At 42.9% G+C, this 9,614-nt stretch overlaps 1 protein-coding gene and 1 long non-coding RNA gene across 2 annotated transcripts in view; both read right to left on the bottom strand.

Annotated features, from left to right (window-relative positions):
* Window positions 1-9,614, bottom strand: part of LOC115187885 (CUB and sushi domain-containing protein 3-like) — a 1,475,978-nt gene that overhangs the window by 949,658 nt on the left and 516,706 nt on the right.
* LOC115187890 (uncharacterized) lies at window positions 5,189-9,251 on the bottom strand. The gene is made up of 2 exons (XR_003876160.1): window positions 9,203-9,251; window positions 5,189-6,708 (listed from the first exon to the last, which is right to left on the bottom strand). It is a non-coding gene; the product is annotated as an uncharacterized LOC115187890 (long non-coding RNA).

Below are 9,614 nucleotides of genomic sequence, written 5' to 3' on the forward strand. Positions count from 1 at the left end.
CTCTCTCTCTCTCTCTCTCTCTCTCTCTCTCTCTCTCTGTCTGTGTTTGTGTTGTGTCTGTCAGGCAGCACCTGACCATCCCGTCTCTCTCTCTCTCTCTTCTCCACCTGTTTCTGTCCCTCTTCAGTTGAATCCATTTCATCATCTCTCAGGTGGTCTTGTGAAACTGTTTCTCCCTGTGGGCTCCAGGCTGTCACATCTGCCTGTCATGAAGCCAGTGAAGCAACCGACAGTCCACATGACTCACGTGGTGTAATGTTCCCCCTCTTCTGTTTGTTTACTAAAATAACCCCAGATCATCTAATAGTTTCCAGCACCCCTCCCGCCCCTCACCCCTCACCCCTCACCCCTCCCGCCCCCTCTCGCCCCTCCATCCTTCACTCGTCTATCCCCTCACCCCTCACCCCTCACCCTTCACTGGTCGTTCACAGAACAATCTGCTTTTCAAAGAAATGTCAGTTGAGATGCTATAATAACTACTACCTGTGTATATACTGTAACTACTACCTGTGTATATACTGTAACTACTACCTGTGTATAAACTGTAACTACTACCTGTGTATATACTGTACATGTATTGGGGGGTTGTAGAACATTCACCTTTTCCGCCCCTCATGACGTTGGGGCTGTCACGAGACTGTCATTTACTCAGCATAGACGTTGGGCTGTCACCAGACTGTCATTTACTCAGCATAGACGTTGGGCTGTCACGAGACTGTCATTTACTCAACATAGACGTTGGGCTGTCACGAGACTGTCATTTACTCAGCATAGACGTTGGGGCTGTCACGAGACTGTCATTTACTCAGCATAGACGTTGGGGCTGTCACGAGACTGTCATTTACTCAGCATAGACGTTGGGCTGTCATCAGACTGTCATTTACTCAGCATAGACGTTGGGCTGTCACGAGACTGTCATTTACTCAGCATAGACGTTGGGCTGTCATCAGACTGTCATTTACTCAGCGTAGACGTTGGGCTGTCACGAGACTGTCATTTACTCAGCATAGACGTTGGGCTGTCATCAGACTGTCATTTACTCAGCATAGACGTTGGGGCTGTCACGAGACTGTCATTTACTCGGCGTAAACGTTGGGCTGTCATCAGACTGTCATTTACTCAGCATAGACGTTGGGCTGTCACGAGACTGTCATTTACTCAGCGTAGACGTTGGGCTGTCACGAGACTGTCATTTACTCAGCATAGACGTTGGGCTGTCACTAGACTGTCATTTACTCAGCATAGACGTTGGGCTGTCATCAGACTGTCATTTACTCAGCATAGACGTTGGGCTGTCATGAGACTGTCATTTACTCAGCATAGACGTTGGGCTGTCATGAGACTGTCATTTACTCAGCATAGACGTTGGGCTGTCACGAGACTGTCATTTACTCAGCATAGACGTTGGGCTGTCACGAGACTGTCATTTACTCAGCATAGACGTTGGGCTGTCACTAGACTGTCATTTACTCAGCATAGACGTTGGGGCTGTCACGAGACTGTCATTTACTCAGCATAGACGTTGGGGCTGTCACGAGACTGTCATTTACTCAGCGTAGACGTTGGGGCTGTCACGAGACTGTCATTTACTCAGCATAGACGTTGGGGCTGTCACGAGACTGTCATTTACTCAGCATAGACGTTGGGGCTGTCACGAGACTGTCATTTACTCAGCATAGACGTTGGGGCTGTCACGAGACTGTCATTTACTCAGCATAGACGTTGGGCTGTCATGAGACTGTCATTTACTCAGCATAGACGTTGGGCTGTCACGAGACTGTCATTTACTCAGCATAGACGTTGGGCTGTCACGAGACTGTCATTTACTCAGCATAGACGTTGGGCTGTCACTAGACTGTCATTTACTCAGCATAGACGTTGGGGCTGTCACGAGACTGTCATTTACTCAGCATAGACGTTGGGGCTGTCACGAGACTGTCATTTACTCAGCGTAGACGTTGGGGCTGTCACGAGACTGTCATTTACTCAGCATAGACGTTGGGGCTGTCACGAGACTGTCATTTACTCAGCGTAGACGTTGGGCTGTCATCAGACTGTCATTTATTCAGCATAGACGTTGGGGCTGTCACGAGACTGTCATTTTTCTCAGCGTAGAGACATAGAAGTGGGTCAGAAAGGAGTGTTGTCAGAGACGGGGTCATGATGTTTCAGAAGTCATAAGTAACAATTATTATTAAATCATTCATGAAACAATGAAGCGAGAGGTCACCTGTTGTTTAATGTCACGATTATCTTCGTCTTCTGACGATAATGCGAAATCGTCGTCTGAAAAGGTAGACCAAAACGCAGCAGGCATGCGGTTGTTCATTTTGGAACATTTATTCACTCCAAAACGAATACAAAAACAACAAACAAGCAAACAAACGATTTACTGACAGTCTGCAAGGCACAAGGCGAAACACAGAACAATCACCCACGAATCACAAACACAAACACACCCCAATATATGGGACTCTCAATCAAAGGCAAAGAGAAAACACCTGCCTTTAATTGAGAGTCCCAACCCCAATTAATCACCCATAGACATACACTCACTAGACTCCACATAGACATACATAAACCTAGACCATAAACCAAAACCCCGGAAATACTAAATCAAACACCCTTTAAACAAACACACCACCCTGAACCACATAAAACAAATACCCTCTGCCACGTCCTGACCAAACTACAATACTAATTAACCCTTATACTGGCCAGGACGTGACAGTCACGTTCGTCGTAAGGAGCGGACCAAAATGCAACGGGAATGTGCACGCTCATCATCTTCTTCTTTATTTTTTAGAAGGAACGTGATACAAAAAAACCACTGAAACAAAACAACGCCGAAAAACCAGTCCCGTAAGGACAAAATGACAATACGGGGAAAAACAACTACCCACAAATCCCAATGAACAAACACCCCTATTAAATAGGACCTTCAATTAGAGGCAACGAGGAACAGCTGCCTCCAATTGAAGGTCAAACCAATAAACTAAGCATAGAACTAGACTAACTAGACACAGACATAGAAATAGACTAACATAGAACATTGCCCAACAAAACCCGAACCACACTAAACAAACACCCCCCTGCCACGCCCTGACCAAACTACAATAACAAATAACCCCCTTTTACTGGTCAGGACGTGACATATAATCTTAGTCTACTATTACAGGGGATATGATATGTGTTGTGGAATATGAGATAGATTGTGATGTACTGTAAGGGATTTATTGGGATATTTATTTAAATGTTGAAATCGGAAAATACTATATGCTGTCCTCTCCTCCTCTGTCGTAAGAGACGCCTCTTCATCAACATCATGTCTAGAGAACAGATGTAACCTGAGCAGCCCATCTATCTCTCATGTAAAGTCTATGACCCCAGTTCAGCTGGTCTCACTGGTCACGCTGGTCACGCTGGCCGTGCTGGTCCTCACAGAGGGACTGAGACCTCACAGTGGGACTGACACCTCACAGTGGGACTGAGACCTCACAGAGGGACTGAGACCTCACAGAGGGACTGAGACCTCACAGTGGGACTGACACCTCACAGTGGGACTGACACCTCACAGTGAGACTGAGACCTCACAGTGGGACTGACACCTCACAGTGAGACTGACACCTCACAGTGGGACTGACACCTCACAGTGAGATTGAGACCTCACAGTGGGACTGACACCTCACAGTGAGATTGAGACCTCACAGTGGGACTGAGACCTCACAGTGGGACTGACAACTCACAGTGAGATTGAGATCTCACAGAGGGACTGAGACTTCACAGTGAGACTGAGACCTCACAGTGAGACTGAGACGTTACAGTGGGACTGAGACTTCACAGAGGGACTGAGACCTCACAGTGAGATTGAGACCTCACAGTGGGACTGAGACCTCACAGTGAGACTCAGACGCTACAGTTAGACTGAGACCTCACAGAGAGACTGAGACCTCACAGAGAGACTGAGACCTCACAGTGAGACTGAGACCTCACAGTGAGACTGAGACCTCACAGAGAGACTGAGACCTCACAGTGAGACTGAGACCTCACAGTGAGACTGAGACCTCACAGAGGGACTGAGACCTCACAGTGGGACTGAGACCTCACAGTGGGACTGAGACCTCACAGTGAGACTGACACCTCACAGAGGGACTGAGACCTCACAGTGGGACTGAGACCTCACAGTGAGACTGAGACCTCACAGAGAGATTGAGACCTCACAGTGAGACTGAGACCTCACAGTGGGACTGAGACCTCACAGTGAGACTGAAACTTCACAGTGAGACTGAGACCTCACAGTGAGACTGAGACCTCACAGAGGGACTGAGACCTCACAGTGGGACTGAGACCTCACAGTGGGACTGAGACCTCACAGTGAGACTGAGACCTCACAGTGAGACTGAGACCTCACAGTGGGACTGAGACCTCACAGTGAGACTGAGACCTCACAGAGGGACTGAGACCTCACAGTGGGACTGAGACCTCACAGAGGGACTGAGACCTCACAGTGGGACTGAGACCTCACAGAGGGACTGAGACCTCACAGTGAGACTGAGACCTCACAGTGGGACTCAGACCTCACAGTGGGACTGACACCTCACAGTGAGACTGAGACCTCACAGTGGGACTGACACCTCACAGTGGGACTGAGACCTCACAGTGAGACTGAGACCTCACAGTGGGACTGAGACCTCACAGTGGGACTGAGACCTCACAGTGAGACTGAGACCTCACAGTGAGACTGAGACCTCACAGTGAGACTGAGACCTCACAGTGGTCCTCACAGTGAGACTGACACCTCACAGTGAGACTGAGACCTCACAGAGAGACTGAGACCTCACAGTGAGACTGAGACCTCACAGTGAGACTGAGACCTCACAGTGGTCCTCACAGTGAGACTGACACCTCACAGTGAGACTGAGACCTCACAGAGAGACTGAGACCTCACAGTGAGACTGAGACCTCACAGTGAGACTGAGACCTCACAGTGAGACTGAGACCTCACAGTGGGACTGAGACCTCACAGTGGGACTGAGACCTCACAGTGGGACTGAGACCTCACAGTGAGACTGAGATGTTACAGTGGGACTGAGACCTCACAGTGAGACTGAGACCTCACAGTGAGACTGAGACCTCTTTATAGAGAGAGGAGTGCCCGAAGAATTTTAAATGAAATTGACTGCCACAGTCTTTGTGATAACATTACATTTTATTTTATTTATTAATAAACAACATTACAAAAACAAACAGGAATATAAAATCACTCCAAATAAAACATTTGTACGCTGTCACCACACCCAGTTAAAAGATCCATGTAAACAGACAGAGCAATCGCCCTATCACTCTTCATACATAACTACGATGTCGTTCTCATCATGTGCATATGGTATCGTTAAATCTTATGTCCGTTCACTTGGTTATAAATCCTCACTAAAATATGACTAATTCCATCCACGTCGCCTCAGGGGAATGTTATTCATTATTAATAAATATACACTGAGTGGACAAAACATTAAGAACACCTGTCTCTTTCCATGACATAGACTGACCAGGTGAATCCAGGTGAAAGCTATGATCCCTTATTGATGTCACTTGTTAAATCCACTTCAACATGGTCCAGCATCCCTGTGGAACGCTTTCGACACCTTGTAGAGTCCATGACCTGGTGAATTGAGGCTGTTCTGAGGGCTAAAGGAGGTGCAACTCAACATTTGTGTTCCTAATGTTTTGTACGCTCAGTATAAAGTGTTCCTAATGTTTTGTACGCCCAGTACAAAGCGTTCCTAATGTTTTGTACGCTCAGTATAGTGTTCCTAATGTTTTGTACGCTCAGTATAAAGTGTTCCTAATGTTTTGTACGCTCAGTATAAAGTGTTCCTAATGTTTTGTACGCTCAGTGTAAAGCGTTCTCAAACAACAGTCACTGAATCATGTTGGCACACTACCCTGGGTTTGTCATGATGCTTAGTAACACAGGGAACATCATTACTGTCTCATTCATCTCAGAACCCAGAACCAAATCCTGCATGCGCTGGCTAGCTACAGTCAGGCTAGCTACAGTCAGGCTAGCTACAGTCAGGCTAGCTACTTAAAATACAAGGCCAAATCTACACCTTAGTTGCTTACCAAGACAACATTGAATGATGTGCGACTACTGTCTGACATCATTTACATTTTAGTCATTTAGCAGACGCTCTCATCCAGAGCATTTTACAGTAGTGAATACATACATTTCATACATTTTTCTCCGTACTGGTCCCCCGAGGGAATCGAACCCACAACCCTGGCGTTGCAAACACCACGCTCTACCAACTGAGCCACACGGGACATCATGTTTGGCCTACCGTAGGGTTTGTTTTTGTACAGTGATGAGTAGTGACTGGAGTTTTCCTTGAAGATGTGCCCAGAGAAAACTCTGGACCCTACCCACTGGGGACAGACGTCAGTTCAACGTCTAGCTTTGATTTGGTTTCAGATGTTAACTGACATGATTTCAACGTGAAATCAACAAAACATTTTACCATATCATTGGATTTAGCTAAAAAGTTTATGTGAAAAAAAAAGACGAAATTCTCTTTTCGCAAATCCAACCAGTTTTCAACGTTGATTCAACGTTATCAGATTGAATTTTTTGGGGGGTTTCAAATGACGTAAAAACAACACTGTTGCAACCAGTTCTACACCTATAGTCTACAGTACTGTATACACCTATAGTCTACAGTACTGTATACACCTATAGTCTACATATAGTCTACAGTACTGTATACACCTATAGTCTTCATATAGTCTACAGTACTGTATACACCTATAGCCTACATATAGTCTACAGTACTGTATACACCTATAGTCTACATATAGTCTACAGTACTGTATACACCTATAGTCTACAGTACTGTATACACCTATAGTCTACAGTATACACCTATAGTCTACAGTACTGTATACACCTATAGTCTACATATAGTCTACAGTACTGTATACACCTATAGTCTACAGTACTGTATACACCTATAGTCTACATATAGTCTACAGTACTGTATGCACCTATAGTCTACAGTACTGTATACACCTATAGTCTACAGTACTGTATGCACCTATAGTCTACAGTACTGTATACACCTATAGTCTACAGTACTGTATACACCTATAGCCTACATATAGTCTACAGTACTGTATACACCTATAGTCTACAGTACTGTATACACCTATAGTCTACAGTACTGTATACACCTATAGCCTACATATAGTCTACAGTACTATATACACCTATAGTCTACAGTACTGTATACACCTATAGTCTTCATATAGTCTACAGTACTGTATACACCTATAGTCTTCATATAGTCTACAGTACTGTATACACCTATAGTCTACATATAGTCTACAGTACTGTATACACCTATAGTCTACAGTACTGTATACACCTATAGTCTACAGTACTGTATACACCTATAGTCTACATATAGTCTACAGTACTGTATACACCTATAGTCTACAGTACTGTATACACCTATAGTCTTCATATAGTCTACAGTACTGTATACACCTATAGTCTACAGTACTGTATACACCTATAGTCTACAGTACTGTATACACCTATAGTCTACAGTACTGTATACACCTATAGTCTACAGTACTGTATACACCTATAGTCTACAGTACTGTATACACCTATAGTCTTCATATAGTCTACAGTACTGTATACACCTATAGTCTACAGTACTGTATACACCTATAGTCTACACCTATAGTCTACAGTACTGTATACACCTATAGTCTACAGTACTGTATACACCTATAGTCTTCATATAGTCTACAGTACTGTATACACCTATAGTCTACATATAGTCTACAGTACTGTATACACCTATAGTCTACATATAGTCTACAGTACTGTATACACCTATAGTCTTCATATAGTCTACAGTACTGTATACACCTATAGTCTACATATAGTCTACAGTACTGTATACACCTATAGTCTTCATATAGTCTACAGTACTGTATACACCTATAGTCTACAGTACTGTATACACCTATAGTCTTCATATAGTCTACAGTACTGTATACACCTATAGTCTACATTTAGTCTACAGTACTGTATACACCTATAGTCTACAGTACTGTATACACCTATAGTCTACAGTACTGTATACACCTATAGTCTACAGTACTGTATACACCTATAGTCTTCATATAGTCTACAGTACTGTATACACCTATAGTCTACAGTACTGTATACACCTATAGTCTACACCTATAGTCTACAGTACTGTATACACCTATAGTCTACAGTACTGTATACACCTATAGTCTTCATATAGTCTACAGTACTGTATACACCTATAGTCTACATATAGTCTACAGTACTGTATACACCTATAGTCTACATATAGTCTACAGTACTGTATACACCTATAGTCTTCATATAGTCTACAGTACTGTATACACCTATAGTCTACATATAGTCTACAGTACTGTATACACCTATAGTCTTCATATAGTCTACAGTACTGTATACACCTATAGTCTACAGTACTGTATACACCTATAGTCTACATATAGTCTACAGTACTGTATACACCTATAGTCTACATATAGTCTACAGTACTGTATACACCTATAGTCTTCATATAGTCTACAGTACTGTATACACCTATAGTCTACATATAGTCTACAGTACTGTATACACCTATAGTCTACATATAGTCTACAGTACTGTATACACCTATAGTCTACAGTACTGTATACACCTATAGTCTTCATATAGTCTACAGTACTGTATACACCTATAGTCTTCATATAGTCTACAGTACTGTATACACCTATAGTCTTCAGTACTGTATACACCTATAGTCTTCATATAGTCTACAGTACTGTATACACCTATAGTCTTCATATAGTCTACAGTACTGTATACACCTATAGTCTACAGTACTGTATACACCTATAGTCTACATATAGTCTACAGTACTGTATACACCTATAGTCTTCATATAGTCTACAGTACTGTATACACCTATAGTCTACAGTACTGTATGCACCTATAGTCTTCATATAGTCTACAGTACTGTATACACCTATAGTCTTCATATAGTCTACAGTACTGTATACACCTATAGTCTACAGTACTGTATACATCTATAGTCTACAGTACTGTATACACCTATAGTCTACATATAGTCTACAGTACTGTATACACCTATAGTCTACATATAGTCTACAGTACTGTATACACCTATAGCCTACATATAGTCTACAGTACTGTATACACCTATAGTCTACAGTACTGTATACACCTATAGTCTACAGTACTGTATACATCTATAGTCTACAGTACTGTATACACCTATAGTCTACATATAGTCTACAGTACTGTATACACCTATAGTCTACATTTAGTCTACAGTACTGTATACACCTATAGTCTACATATAGTCTACAGTACTGTATACACCTATAGTCTACAGTACTGTATACACCTATAGTCTACAGTATACACCTATAGTCTACAGTACTGTATACACCTATAGCCTACAGTACTGTATACACCTATAGTCTACATTTAGTCTACAGTACTGTATACACCTATAGTCTACATATAGTCTACAGTA

The sequence above is a fragment of the Salmo trutta genome, unplaced genomic scaffold, assembly GCF_901001165.1.
Source record: "Salmo trutta unplaced genomic scaffold, fSalTru1.1, whole genome shotgun sequence".
Lineage (NCBI taxonomy): Eukaryota > Metazoa > Chordata > Actinopteri > Salmoniformes > Salmonidae > Salmo > Salmo trutta.